This window comes from Sphaeramia orbicularis, chromosome 6 (assembly GCF_902148855.1).
Source record: "Sphaeramia orbicularis chromosome 6, fSphaOr1.1, whole genome shotgun sequence".
Classification (NCBI taxonomy): domain Eukaryota; kingdom Metazoa; phylum Chordata; class Actinopteri; order Kurtiformes; family Apogonidae; genus Sphaeramia; species Sphaeramia orbicularis.
Window position 1 is genome coordinate 26,117,503 of NC_043962.1, and position 16,451 is coordinate 26,133,953.

At 38.5% G+C, this 16,451-nt stretch overlaps 1 protein-coding gene across 1 annotated transcript in view; it reads left to right on the plus strand.

Moving 5' to 3' along the window:
- Positions 1–16,451, plus strand: part of shank3a (SH3 and multiple ankyrin repeat domains 3a) — a 189,552-nt gene that overhangs the window by 141,671 nt on the left and 31,430 nt on the right.

Genomic DNA, 16,451 nt, shown 5'->3' on the forward strand with positions numbered 1-16,451 from the left:
TCAAAATATTGTAAATTTTGCTTCCCTACCCTGTATATATATATAAGAGAACTACAAAACGTAATGTCATAATACTCACATTTCATAGTATTTAGTCTGAACATAATATTTAATTTGCCCAGATTATGCAGGTTATCCATATTTTGGTGGTTCTTGCAAAATGCATGATTCCACTATTCTATTATGATGAAAACATGATAATATGGTGCATTATGTAATCACTTCAGTTATAAAGATCACTATATCATTATAACAACAATGTACATTTTGTGCATTATAGCATAAATCACAGTGAGTGATTGAATCAGTCAGTACATTAGCATTGCCACTATCCTTTATTGGCCAAAAAACTGCACCAAATGTCACTTTATTCCTAAAAGACACTGCACTTGAGGATTAATAGATATCAGGAAGCTGCATAAGTGCTACACTGATACAAACATGCATCTGCAAACCTATAAATACAGCTAAAATGAAACAAATCAGAATGATGCAAATTTTACACGAAGAATGATATGGTATAATCAGTTCTTTCAAATTCTTTGTTTTCTCAGTGACCTTTTCCAGTACATTTAGGCAAAAAATACAGCCAGCAATAAAGAATATTTATACAAAAAAGTCTTACTTTTATTTATGTTTAAGTGCTTAAGAAAATATGTCGTGAATGATCACAGATAATGGCCTAACTCTGGATTTCTCATTACCATTTTAAAAGGTTTAACAGTTTTAGCTTTAAAATTGTTTATGAAATAGTCACAGTATAGTCACAGTATAGATAACTTCTCCCTTAAACATCCTTCCTTCACTTAAAACATGCCACAGCATACATGTTAACACACAATGCACACTCTGAAAAGTAAACTACAAATACTTTAAGTTGCTTATACTGAAGATACTGTATTTCTATTGTAAATCACAAGGGTTAATGCAATCTTTTCCAATGTATCCTTCAGTTTAAAGTGACCATTTCTCACATACTTAAGCAGGAGGCAGACCATCATCCACTCTCACTGTGTCCACCAGATTTCCAGAGCTTACTAATCATACTAATGACTGTGTCAGATGGATCTGAGGATGGAACAGTGACAAAGGGTCTTGAAAAAGTTGGAAACTAACTCAGTTGAGCAGCGCATGCATTGACACGTCTGCATCAAGAATCAACTACAGGATAAATTAAAAACAAGGACGGGTTCACCATGTCCGCTTTGTGTGGTTATTACATGATGTACCATATTATTACATTTTCAACATGAAAAAACACATTTTGTCACATCTACCACAGTTATAAGTAATTTAATTTATCACAGCATGCAGGAAAATGTGTGACATATTGAGTTCAAGCTGTGTATTACAAAATGTGTCATTAACTTCAGTGTGCTTCATTGGTGTAAATTCTTTTTCAATAAGTCAAACTGGCACATCTGTCCTCTTAGTTATAGATATATGTCTTTACTTTAACTTAAAGTTGTTTACCAGCAACAAATTTAACTTAATTCATTAATTACCCCACCCTCCAAAGGGGAGGCAAAGGGTGTTGTTTTTGGTTTGGTTTGTTTGTTTGTTTAACACTCTAGCAGCAAAACTGTTGGTGAATTCATACCAAATTGGTTTATAGATAGTTTATAGATTGCCAGTGACCCAGACTAGATCTCATTACATTTTGGGGAAAGTAGGTCAAAGTTTCAATTTTTTATGATTTTTTAAAATCATTCCATTTTCTTACAATCGGCGAAATACATGTGAGGAGCGGGGTTTGTTGTGCCTGACACCACTTGTTACTGATGTTGAAAAAAAATGGTAATAAGTCTGCCAGCATCATCATGAATTAATATGATTTTGTTTTGGAAATTGTAGACAAAAAACACAGAGCCAAGATGAAAAATATATTTAGCAAGTCAGTAATAAATGGTATTAATACTCTACATACGTTTTAAGGTTTGTAGTTTTGATATAATCCAACATACTCTGTTCAGTGTGACAGATTTGAGAGGAACCCTTTGTAAATAAATGGTAGTTAATCAGATTAATGACTCCACGTCATTGTTAAGTCTGTCATTTAATTAGCAGGAGGCACATTTGGTTTGCTGTGGTCTCAGGGTCAACGACATGGCAATCAGCAACACTGGATTTGCAATCTGTGCTCCTTAAAGGCAGTATCAGAACATCAGGTTTTCATGTGTGAGAAAGTTTAGCTAGCTCTGAAACGCTACAGCATGTACATAGTATATTGGAAACAGGACGAGGGCAAGTTTGTCATAAAAATCTCTCTTTCCTACGTGTTTGTCATGCATCTCTTAGGACCTATTTCTGGAACAATTGGGGCATTTTTCTTTTTCTAAGGGTTGTTGAGGGATTGAGGTTACCTCAGAGTTGATGTGAAGAGATGAAAAAGGCCAGAATCTCTAAATACCCCATTTAAATGCATTGTGAGAAAAAGATAGGGGACGGTGGGAAAGAAAGGGCCAGATAGCGAGGAGACGGATGGTGGAGCATACTCTAAAGGACAGCAAAGTGGAGATGGCAGAGGGTGTCTTTCAGAGAGGTAGAGAAAAAAGAGAGGAGAAGGAGGGAGGAAGATGGGACTGATATTGAGTCCCACTCACTCATAAATCCTGAAAAACTCAGCTTTTTCCAATATCTATTTCTCAAGGATAAAAAAAATATCTTATTCCTCCTGTCCTTCTTCTCTGACCCAGTGCCTTGTTGTTTCAGTTTTTTATAATTAATCCATGTATATTAGTCTATTAAACTCAAATCTGTAAGTGATATTGAACAAAAGGCAAATTGATTTCTATGAATTAATTATGATGAAACTCATTAATTTTAGTAATAATGCACATACAAACATCTAAATATTTAAAAATGTGCCTTTTGTATGTGAAAAATGTATCTTTTAAATGGGAAAATGGTTCATCATTTCCTGTTTTAAAATCCTGTTGTTTAAAATAATTTTATGAATGATGAAGCCGAGTAGAATATAAACTACTGCACATCATGAAATTTGTGCAAAAAAAAAAGTCTGTCTTAGTGCCTCTAAATACAGGTGTTATATGCACCTGCCAAACCTTATTCATTTTCCAGCAGGTTGAGCTGAAGCTGTTTCATTGCTCTATTCTGAACCACCAGACTCAGACAGGGGCAGGAATTTTACCTGATAAAACAGGTTCCCTCATTTGGTTTATTTTCTTGTCAGTGAATCCAAAATAACATATTAAAACACATGCAGAATTTCTCTTTTTGTTGAGGAATTCTGATAGCTTTAAAAATACAGGAACCAAAATCAGGAGGAGAAAACTCCACAATGTGACAATAACTGCCTTTGTTCTGCCATTCAAAGACTAAATATAAATGAACCTGACATTGTCTCATGCTGTCATAAACGGTTAGCACCTCTGCCTCACAGCTAAAGGGTTCTGGGTTGGATTCTGGTGCCTTTTTGTGTTGAGTTTGCCTGTTCCCCCAGCATTAATAACAGGTGTATATACAGTACAGGCCAAAAGTTTGGACACACCTTCTCATTCTTTGCATTTTCTTTATTTTCATGACTATTTACATTGTAGATTCTCACTGAAGGCATCAAAACTATGAATGAACACATGTGGAATTATGTACTTAACAAAAAAGTGTGAAATAACTGAAAACATCTCTTATATTCTAGTTTCTTCAAAGTAGCCACCCTTAGCTCTGATGACTGTTTTGCACACTCTTGCCATTCTCTTGATGAGCTTCAAGAGGTAGTCACCTGAAATGGTTTCCTAACAGTCTTGAAGAAGTTCCCAGAGATGCTTAGCACTTGTTGGCCCTTTTGCCTTCACTCTGCGGTCCAGCTCACCCCAAACCGTCTCGATTGGGTTCAGGTCCGGTGACTGTGGAGGCCAGGTCATCTGGCGCAGCACTCCATCACTCTCCTTCTTGGTCAAATATCCCTCACACAGCCTGGAGGTGTGTTTGGGGTCATTGTCCTGTTGAAACATAAATGATGGTCCAACTAAACGCAAACCGGATGGAATGGCATGTCACTTCAGGATGCTGTGGTAGCCATGCTGATTCAGGTTGCCTTCAATCTTGAATAAATCCCCAACAGCGTCACCAGCAAAGCACCCCCACACCATCACACCTCCCCCTCCATGCTTCACGGTGGGAACCAGGCATGTAGCATCCATCCGTTCACCTTTTCTGCGTCGCACAAAGACACGGCGGTTGGATCCAAAGATCTCAAATTTGGACTCATCAGACCAAAGCACAGATTTCCACTGGTCTAATGTCCATTCCTTGGGTTTCTTGGCCCAAATAAATCTCTTCTGTTTGTTGCCTCTCCTTAGCAGTGGTTTCCTAGCAGCTATTTGACCATGAAGGCCTGATTCACGCAGTCTCCTCTTAACAGTTGTTGTAGAGATGTGTCTGCTGCTAGAGCTCTGTGTGGTATTCATCTGGTCTCTAATCTCAGCTGCTGTTAATTTGCGATTTCTGAGGCTGGTGACTCAGATGAATTTATCTTCAGCATCAGAGGTGACTCTTGGTCTTCCTTTCCTGGGGCGGTCCTCATGTGAGCCAGTTTCGTTGGAGCGCTTGATGGTTTTTGCGACTGCACTTGGGGACACATTCAAAGTTTTTGAAATTTTCTAGACTGACTGACCTTCATTTCTTAAAGTAATGATGGCCACTCGTTTGTCTTTACTTAGCTGATTGGTTCTCGCCATAATATGTATTCTAACAGTTATCCAATAGGGCTGTCAGCTGTGCATCAACCTGACTTCTGCACAACACAACTGATGGTCCCAACCCCATCAATAAGGCAAGAAATTCCACTAAGTAACCCTGACAAGGCACAGCTATGAAGTGAAAACCATTTCAGGTGACTACCTCTTGATGCTCATCAAGAGAATGCCAAGGGTGTGCAAGGCAGTCATCAGAGCTAAGGGTGGCTACTTTGAAGAAACTAGAATATAAGAGATGCTTTCAGTTATTTCACACTTTTTTGTTAAGTACATAATTCCACATGTGTTCATTCATAGTTTTGTTGCCTTCAGTGAGAATCTACAATGTAAATAGTCATGAAAATAAAGAAAATGCGAAGAATGAGAAGGTGTGTCCAAACTTTTGGCCTGTACTGTGTATATATATATATATATATATATATATATATATATATATATATATATATATATATATATATGTTAATTCTCCAATTTGTGTCCTTGATCACAATACTGATGAAGATCTGGAGTTGGTCTTCAATGGTAGATCACTGCTCCTAATGGGCACAACATGGTACAGCTAATTTCTAATGCCAGCTAGATACTCTGTGTATTAGGATGTTAAGGATAATAAAGCAAGTTAACTTTAACTTTAACCTTACCTTAACGTTAAATTATTTGTATGTGATAACCATGTCACTACTTCAATTTACAGGTGCTTTTCAGGGTTGTTCTCACTTCTAGATTCATCAGCAGTGATACAACAGCAAAATTAGACAGGATGACACAGTAACACACACACACACACACACACCAGGACACACTTAAACACATAGGGCCAGATCTACTAAGATCCCGAATTGTGTGTACTAATTTGCATGCGCAATCAAGAATTTTTTGTGTGGGGTTGAACTACAGTTTGCGGATGATTTACTAAGATTGCTTGTGCAAACTACAACAGGTGCAAAGTCTTGGAGACCACTCTATTTAAATGAGGATTTTGTGTGTGTTACTAGCTGTCGTCGTAGACACAATACGCTGGAAAAACTGCTCTGGGATATGGGAGTAGGTCTTTTCAGACCGTAGACGTTTGGAGCATGAGACAGCCTGGGTACGAAACATCTGGCAACCTGGGATACGCCAGCACTAATGGGAACAGTGCGCTGGAATGATCCAGACGCATGGGGAGCGGCGCCAGATTCATTTTACTGGTGCGGGGGCTGTGGGGGTTGTTGGATTGAATGACCGTCAGGCACACATAATGTTGTTGCTCTACAGCCAAATATCGGTGTGTATTTTTAATCACAATCAACAGATCAAGTGGAAAAGTAGCATTTGGCACAACAGTCCTGTAAAGTGTGTGTGTTTGGGGGGGCATACGTCTGAATTATTTTTCCTTCCGCCATTCCAAAAATGTTCACACAAGGGTGAAAAATGCGTTCTCTGCATCGTCTTTCATGTTTCAGTGTCTCCTTCTTGGAACAGTAACCACAGCCATGTGTGTGCAAGTACACATACAAACCGTTTGTACCTCCTCTGAAGACATGTTAAATATAGACGTAGTTTCTATGAGCAAAATTGCTTTTGGGTTTGGTAAATCACTTTGCATGTGCTAAATTAATATATTCACATTTTCTCCTCCCAGCACATGCAGAATTGTGTGTAAACGCCCCATATTGCATATTCATTGCAACAAACATACTAATTGGATGCAGACGCGCTATTTTGCAACTTTGAAAGATGTAACCCTTAGTGCACACTGTTGGTAAATCAGTTGGTTAATTTTTTTGTTTGTGCAATGAGTTTGCACATGTTTTTATACATGCAAACCTTTAGTAGATCCAGCCCATACAGTACTGTTTATCCAAAGGCAACCACTGAGGCATCACTGACAGTCAGGGCAATACGTCTCAGCCTAGTGAAGCAGGAAAGACAAACCTGTCTACAATTAAGTAACCCAAATACTAGGGTTTATTTCTTCAGTCTTTATCTTTTTCTCTCTTACTCCCACTTCTCATGCCTAGGCATCGTACATCGCACATAAGTCTTTACTCTGAACATGGTATCGATCTAGATCTCTGTCTGCCCCCATCTCCTTTCAGTCCTTTCTGCCAGGATTGAAAGTACTTTACTGACTGAGGTAGAATGGACAAAAATGGGATGATGAAAGAATCTGTTCTAGTTCAAGTGAGCAAGATGGAGATGGAGAAGGCAATTTGCAAGGAATGGAGAGACAGAGAGTAAGAGAGTGAAAAGGAAGGAGGCAGGTGACCATGTGAAAGTGGCAGAGTTGAAACCATCACTGACTCTTTTGGCTGTTGCCTGTCACCACACTGCTCCTCTCTCACTCAGGACGACCAGAGCTACCTGCAGCCAGCAGTTCATCTTCAGCCAGCGCTGGAGGCGACAGACAGAGAGGAAGGCAGAAAGATAGAGAGAAGAGACAAACTGTAAAAGTCAAGAGAAAAAAATAGAGAAAGGAGGGCCTGAGCGACCGGTGGAGTAAATGGGGGCAAAAAGCAAAGACTATTGATTGAATTCATTAAGACTACAATGAGTGATGCAGTGATGAAATGCTGCTGGCTGTGCAGAGGAAATGTATGAGGTTGTGTTGGGGAGGCGTGTGGTGTCCATGTGTTATTGGGCTATTTAAAGAGAAAAAACACAATACTGCCCTCCAGACTATTAATGACGGTCTTGTGTCATTTCTAGAAAGCAGAATAGCTGTTAAATTTGTTGAGTCTGTCTGAGTCCTCCTCACACACACACACACACACACACACACATATGCAGACAGAAACACATGCTGCTGGCCTGTATGTATGGGTTAGTACTAAATGTTTACCCGTGGTAATGGAGGGGATAATGATGTGAGTATGAACTGCTCTTGCCTTTCTAATGATGCTACCAAATTGCCAGGGGCCCTCGTTTTCAGCAAAAGTACTGTTAATCTGTTGGGATCTTAGACTCCCCCAGAATGAAGGCCCAACAAAAAAGCCGCTTGTAAGAAATCATCATGCTTCAGCTGAATACAAAGAAAAAAATTCTGCGAGGAGGTAAATGAAAATGCAACTATTTTCCCAACCGTACTTTCTATTCTATCAGCCTTTTTCTTTGGGTGTCCTGTAATGTCCTTCAGGAGCGGTTACTCCCAGGCACAGACACATGCAGCATAACACTGCACAATTTGTCTTTGATGGCAAAGGCAATGCTTGATTTTCTCAATGGTTAAATATCCTAACAAGCATGCAAACTTTTATTTCTTTTCTCTTTGTGCTCGTTCACTCCATTCCCTTGCTCTGCTAACACCGCGGCACAGTTGAATGACTCACAGCCGCATGAATCAGCCCAGTCAGATCCAGCCTGAGCTATTTTTAGCCTGCCCATTAAGAAGTTTTGGAGTGTGTCTGCACTCCCCTAGAATGCTTAAACATAAGTGTTGCTGCGGCAGCTGAGACTGACATGGGCAGAGCAAGTTTGAGGATAGGGAGAGAAAGAGAGGTAAAGGAGGGACAGAGAAGGAGAGCAATGGACTGTTGAAGGATCGCTGTAGTTTGTTGTGGGTCAGTGTGGACTTTACTCGCGTTCATTGTGCAAGGTCAGTAGTTACTGCTGCCACTGTGATGGATTCGAGTCATCATCTGGGCTGTTTTAATGACTGCGGTTGACATTTTGATGCTGTTTCACATTCCCTCATGTAGTCAACGTTGAGTTTGAATTACTTTCAATATCATGCTTTAAACATCTTTATGAGCATTGTCACTGTGAAAGATGGATTCTACAGACTATATTTTCACTCTCTATTCCCAAAGACCATCATAAAGCATACTCTTGGTCAGAAACATTTTTGCCCAGTTTTATTATTTATGGTGCATGCAGTTACAGTGACTTGGTGTAACCACTTGCCTAGTAAAGCTATTGTATTTTGTGTGAAGAAAAGAAGCAAATAATTATGACAGAGACAGAAGTAACAGTAGTTATTGAAACATATAGACCTATGCAACACATAAATCAGTTGAAGGTATAAAAATGTGTGATACTGTGAAGAATTTTACATCAACATTATACTTTGGAATCAGGCTGAGTTTAATGGTAAAATATGATGATTTATGTTCATTCCTTAGTGCAGGGGTGTCCAATCCTGGTCCTTGTGGGCCGGTATCCTGCATGTTTTAGATGTTCCCCTCTTCTAGCACACCTGACGATTGTTATCAGGCTTCTGCAGAGCTTGATGATAGACTTATCATTTGAATCAGGTGTGCTAGAAGAGGGATACATCTAAAACACGCAGGAAACCAGTCCTCGAGGACCAGGATTGGACACCCCTGCCTTAGCGTCTCTGTGCCTCTCTTCCGCTATTCTACAATCACAACAATGTGCAACATTAGCTCAGACATGAAGTCCAAACAGATTCTGAATATACTTCACAGCTACTTTGTTGTCAACAACAAAAGTTCATGGAATGCTCATTGTACCTTTAAGTGGATCTGGAACAACTTGACAAAAAGGCTGGGAAGCAAAACCAGAAGATGTCTACTTCCATGTAATTTTCTGTCAGCTTAGATTGATTGAGGCAGATGGGTGGATGGACATCAGCTGCTGTCCAGTATGACTTCATGTTCTTGATCTGTTGAACCATAAAATGTGTAAAAAAAAATCAATAGCAAGTTGTTTTTTTGTTTTGTTTTGTTTTTTTTTTACTATGAAAACTTTTTAGACAATTGTTTCACAGAGATCAGCTCTAGGGTTTGTTGAGTAAAGTTAGTTAATAATATTGTACATAAATTTAATTGTCTAGGTCACAGGTGTCAAACATGCGGCCCAGGGGCCAAATCTAGCCCGCCAAAGGGTTCCAGTCCGGCCCTTGGGATGAATTTGTGACGTGCAGAAATTACACTAAGATATTAACAATCCTTTTAGTTCAGGTTCCACATTCAGACCAATTCAATCTCAAGTGGGCAGGACCATTAAAATACTACCATAATAACATAAAAATAATGGTAACTCCAAATGTTTCTCTTTGTAAATGTAAATATCTCCATGTACTTACACTAAAACAAAGTATAATTTTGCCAAAAAAATTTGAATAACCTGAAATGTCTTAAGAGAAGTAAATACAATTTTAACAATATTCTGCCTGTTACTCAATGTTTTGTATAGTTGTAGATCCACTGTGATCTGTAAGTTATAATGTACATGTGTAAATGATAAACTGAGGCAGAATATTGTTAAAATTACAGTTATTTTTTTTCAGTTTGTTCAGGTTATTCACATCTTTTGAAAGGATAGTTTGTAGATGTAAACCTGTTCATAATGTAAATTAACTTTTTTTCGCTCTGAAACATAGAGAAAACTTTGGAATTTATATTATTTATATATTATTATGTTGTTATTTTACTGCTTCGGCCCACTTCAGATCAAATTTAGCTGAATCTAGCCCCTGAAGTAAAATGAGTGTGACAGCCCTGGTCTAGGTCAAAAGAAAACAATACTGATTTGGTGAGAGGGTAGGACATTGGCCATACTTCTGTACTTTATCAGAGGTAGGGCCTTACCAACTACCTAGTTTCAGATATATTTATCCAGAGAATATGTGGCCAAATACAGCCAGTACAGATATCTGTAGTGGTAAACCTTTGGTAAACATCAGTTGGATGTGTTAGTCTGCTAACAGTGTGAGAAAGAAACATCAGATCTTATACCCTCCGTCTCTTTTTTCTTTCACCACTTTTCTTACTATTATCCTTCACAGTCTCCTCTCATGTCACGTCTCCTCCTACTGCTTGTTAGTTTTATTTTTACATGTTATCAATATTCTACGGACAAGTCAAATCACAGAATAATCCTGAATACCCACAATGTCAAACATAAATAAGAAAATACCAATTTGAGTTTGCAAAATCACAGAATATGGTGTGGCCTTACTCACCCTTAATCTTTGTGTCCTGTGTTTCGCAGTGATTTGTTAAGGCAGCAGTTCTACATCATTGATCCATTTCTTCAATCATTTTTTTTTTTTGCGTTTCCACTTCTTTAGTGTTCTTAAAGGTTACATTGAACAAGCACGTAAAAAATTGAAAATTACAGTAGCCTTTGTACCTTTCAGTGACAAACTACTTGCTGTTAAGTTCTCTCACAGCACCATAAATTTGTCTTTTCAGACTGAAATTACAAATCACGCAGTTAGTGAGTTTAGTCAGTAGAGGAGATTTGCAAAATGTGGACTGAGTATGTGAATGCTGACACCATAGAGCAGTATTGCGTCTGCATGCTAATAGACACCTTTCTGCACTTATATGCTTATGCACAAGCACACACTTCAGTTATTGTCTATATTCTGTGTTGAGTCAGCAGATAAATTAGCATACCCCACTAATTTATCTTATTAAAAGAGAGAGAGTGAGGGAGACAGGGAGTATAAACCACAGGTTGGAAGACATGTCTTTAGTATTAAACTTTAGCTGACTCAGTGTTATTGACTGGCCCTGCTGTTTAACCCTGTAAAGAAAAAGTGTGACATATTTCAAGGTGTGTGCAGATTCGTGTCTGTGTGTGCATGTGTGCGTGGTTGTGGGTGTTGTGTTTGTTTGCTCGTGTCAGAGTGATGGCAACTATCTGTACTTCTCATCAGAAATCACTCGAGTGTGTTGAACCATCTCTCTCTCTCTCCCTCCCTCCCTCCCTCGCTTTCTCTCTCTCTCTCTCTGTGGAGGACAGATCCATATCAAATCATAATAGATGGCGGTGCTATTTGAACAATGAATCAAAGCTGAAGGAGGTCTCACAGTAGAGCAGAGGCATATCACATTTGACAGGGGCTGCATTGGACGACAACAGGTCACAAACAAACACACACATGCAGGGGCTCAACCCGGGTTACTGCATCTCTGTTATTAAAGTCAAGTCTATTTCACAATGTCATGGCTGCTCTCACACAGCTCGTTGACCTGTAGTAATACATATGTGTGTGCTGTGGACTGGTGAAACACTGCAGTATGGGTCACATAAGCTCTCTCATAGACCACTGTAGAGCACCCAGCTGCTCACAACTAGTCAATCTGCCATTTTTATACCAGGACAGACAGCTTTTCCAGTGGAAATTAGGAATTCACAATGAGTAATTATCTTTGTCAAACCCAGAATAAAATGTTGCTGTTGCATATTTTTGTAATCTGCAATATTTTTAAACAAAAAACAGGTTCATTATAATGCTGTAATATATATTGTACATAGATTTTGTTTGTTTTCTGTCAAAAGCATAACTAAATTTACAGTATCAGCATCTGAAAAGTCCAAAAAAAGCCTGATAATGTATTGAAAAATGATTGACAAAGTATGTAATAATATTCAGACCAAATTAAGGGTTTTTCCTAACCATAGCCAAAGCTCTTTTATTGCCTGTGCGCTTATTAACTCTGATGTCATGGTGCTGTAAAACTCATTTACGGGTCCAAAGAGTCAACAACCGTGGAGTCTGTATGCTCATTTACTATAACTTCTGTCTTGAGTGAGGCACCACTTAGGGTTCAGAGGCAGCTAAATGAATTTCACTCAAATCACTCAAGTGATTAGTGGAATTTTTCCATAGTTAGTGTTTTTAAATATCTTAAAGTGGTTACATGTAGTATTGATATTCCAAACTCTCAAAAGTATAGGCACATACCAGAACACACTTCCAACTACCAAAATGACCAACTGTATCCACCGATCACAGAATAAAACATAAAGATAAGATAAGATAAGATAGAACTTTATTGTCTGCAAAAATGGAAAGTCGGTTCACATATCTGCAAGATAAGCCCAAGATATAAACAAAAACATAACAAAAAAGCTAATTCTTAAAGGCTATAGACATCAATACTATGGTATCATCAATTTTCTCCTTCAAATACAAAACTCACCTGTTATTATGCTTGTCCGTCAATATAAAACCGTGTCTTAAAGTCTTCACATAGGTTACTGTGTCAGGTGATAGTTTACAATGTAGCTCTGTCAGCTTAGCTCTGAAAACAGCCACAGTAAAACCACAACTCACCTCAATTTTCCATTAGATTTGTGTTTCCATAAGGCTTGTGCACTAAAGATCTGTTTGGAATTGTCCAAACAGGGTCAGAACTGTCACAGTTTAGTCTGAACTGTGGATCAACAAATAGTAAATAGTCAAACTCACCCATGTAGAAGAAACGCTGTGATTTCAGTATCAAACTCCATTATTTTTATTTAGAGCTGTGTCCAGTGGTGAAAACAAGAATAACGCTTCAAGCTTGTATCACTTGGTCACTTTTTTTGACTTGAAAAGTTTTTTCTTAGCAGTTCTCATCACTTTCTGACACTTTGGTCAAAGGTCTCATGGTGTTAGTTTTCTTCACCATGGGCAGAATGACTCACTACTCCCCCTAGTGGTCACATAATTCCATCTGACCATCAGCATAAATAGGTATAGTGCAGAATTTTAGAATTCACTACACAGGCATCTTTGGTGTAGCTTAATAAGTCCTTATTTTGAACACTCTAATAATATTTGTAGGTCATATTTGAATATTTCAAAGTAGAAATACTACATATAGCCCTTTAAATACTGTTCAAGTTCCTGGTGTGTTTACAGCACTGCATCGCTTTACTTCATGCTCAGCTGTGCATGTTGACATAAATCGTTATTTTATTTACCTTCCCCTGAACTGGACAGCACAGATAAAAGACTGAGAAATGAAACATGAGGTGTGAAGATGTTTAACACCCCATAAAAGCCTTATTCTAAATCAGGGGGATCCATAAAGACCTAACTAATGTCTGTTAGTTTAGGGAAACAGTACAGCAGTATACTGAATAGTGAACATAATGAATATTGAGTAATAAATGTAAGCAGTACACGATATTATTGCTTATAAGTAGATCATTTAGGCTTTTACCACTGGATAAAGTGACTTAAAGGAGTGATATTTTGCTTTTTTAAATGGAATTATGCATTTTAAAACATTTCCCTGTGGTCTACATAATCTGTAAATGCTATGCTTAGGTCTGAATTCTTCATTAATTCAGCTCCACAGGTCCATCTTCAACCTTATTTCTGAGTAATGACACGAGAAAGGTCATTTTGAGCACTGGCCCTTTAAATGCCCATGAGCCACTTCACACCCCACCCCCTCCAGGTTGTTGGCTGTGCTGCTCTGTCCCGTTCAACCAACAACTGAACATTTTAGGTAATCAGCTCAAAGTTTGGGCATATTTTCAGTATGGACTACAACCGCTGCTGCTGACAAACAGTTATGGTGTACTCGGAGAAATGTTCGTTGGAAGTCTTGACCTTATATGTGCAAATGTCATGATGTAACTAGTTATAGATGTAACAAATCAAGCAGGAATTAAAACTCGATTTTTGCCAAAATTAATATATATGCAGCACCTGGAGGGTTCAAATTCAAAGTTTTGGAACTATTTGGGTCCCCAAATACACAAATAAATGTACCAAAGAATAATAAAAGTGGCTTTAGCAAAATATGACCCCTTTAAAAGTGATATGCAGTGAGAAATGTTTTTCTCAAGCTTGTGTTGATAAGAACCCTGTAGCGTATCATTAAAGGTTTGTAGTATCACAAACCTTTAATGATGCTTTCAGTCGTCAGTGCCAAAACAAATGACTAAATTAGTGCACAGAGGTGAACTCGACAATTTGGTGTTGAACTTGCATTCATTCCTACGCTATCCACCTCCGCTTTTCTATTTTCCTAGAATTTGTGTTTTTGTGTCTGCCTGAGTGTGTTTTCTCTTTTCTTGACCTTGACTCAAAGGCGTGTCATGATAAGCCGCCACAGCGTTTGAAGAGCTCGTACAGTAGTTGCCTCTTGTTGTCTGAATTTGACTGAATTATTCAAGGCGTCTTCCTTTTTGACAGAGCTGAGGTATTTATAGGCGTTTGGTCTCTGCCGCCGACACTAACAACAAGCACTCTGAAGGCTCTTCAGGAAGCCAACCAATTCAGAGAGAGAGAGGAGGAGAAAGAAGGAAATACAGCAGAGGAAGCAGATATGTGAAATAAATGCTCGAGTTGTTTGCTGGAGGCTGAAACAAGATGGGACATTAAGGCCAGAGACACTGACACACAGTTTTCACAGCTACTCATCCAGGGAAGAAGTCTTATTTTACTCTCGCAAAGAAGAACCCTAGGAGTACTAAACAAGGAAAATGTTGCGAAGGAATTCTGAATAACCAAAAAGGACGATTTGAAATGCTTTTAACTGTTTCCACGCATGAGGATGAGGCCAGGCTTAGCTCCTCCCAGTATGTTAAACTGGGAGACGGACCAGCAGCCAGGAGGAGAGTTAACCCCAGTGTTAGAACCTTAAAAAGGGAATTGTGAACATAGAGTTCATTCTAAAAAATGGACTGTTGTCCTGTAATGGTTTCGGAATTGCCTGTGTTGTGTAGCAGGATAGATGGGGTGGTAACAGTTGTGAAGGCGGAGCAACCGAGCTCTACGTGTCATGACCTGTACTGGGGTAAGTCCACATGCTCTCTAGTCTATCCCCAAAGCTGTTCACTGCCCGAGTACAAGAAAGGACAAAGAGACGGCTCACTGAAAGCCATACTGAGCTGTAATTGTAAAAATATAGGGAACTTAAAAATAACTCTGCAAATGTGATAAATATGGACTCAGCACAGAAAATAAATCCATAGTACTACTATTGTAAATGTTAGGCTATGAATACATGCAAAAAAACAAGTAATATCAAAGCCTCCGTGTCTGTGAATTGTTTGTAATTTAAAAGTCGTGCCATTATTTGCCTTCGCTCTTCTGTTTTGCCCCACCCTCTTCAACAGCTTTCTTTGTTTTATTCCTGATCATTTTTATACTGTATTTCATGATTATCACATAAATCCTATTATTCAAGTAATATTCTAATGTTCTAAATGAAGGAAGAGAGAGCAGATCTGGAATTGCGTGTTATAAAACCTTGGCAAAATGTTGTCCAGCTCTCACATTTGATAGCTTTGATGAAGTCTTTTCTTTTAGCGCTGGCATTATTAGATCTCATCTCCTATTCAATCTTATTAAAAGCCTGTCTTTCTAACAGACTGCTGGTACTTGCAGACTCATTGTCTCAGACTTTTCTTTGATTAAAGTGCCTTGTTAGACTGACTGCTAATGCTTGAAGGAAGGCGTTGAGTTCATATCCAGAAACGCTTTCCGTGCACCTCTCTTGTTCATTCCTTGATTCTCGTTCCATCTTTGCTTCTGTAGTGTCAGAAACTTTGTTGTGTTGCATGCAGGAATCACCTGAATGGAAATCCAGCCAGCTTAAAGCAGGATGATGTCTGAGTAGATGTATTTAGGTGTAAAAAAAAAAAAAGCATATGTTTGCATATTTTTTACTGTCCTTTGCCAGAAGAAAGGGTGGAGGTGGTTGTTAATCACATAACAAAACCACATTTAGAGGAGGTTAGAGTGGATGCTTGGATTTGCAAAGTCCCCAGTGATATGTAAAGTGACAATGAAAATGAGATATTCAACCACAAAACAAAGTTGGAATAAAATATTTGGACTTTTTCTCATGAAATTATTGTGACAGTATGATTTATATTGACAATCTGAAATCATTGCTTGATAGATAAAGTGTAACTGCCACCTGGTCAGAGGTGATTACTGATTTGTCCAAATAAGAATAAAAACAGAAAGGTGTCTGAAAACTAAATTATTGCAACTTTATGGGCAACAGTGTAAAGCAGGACTATTTTATCTGTCTATTTTTGTTTTGA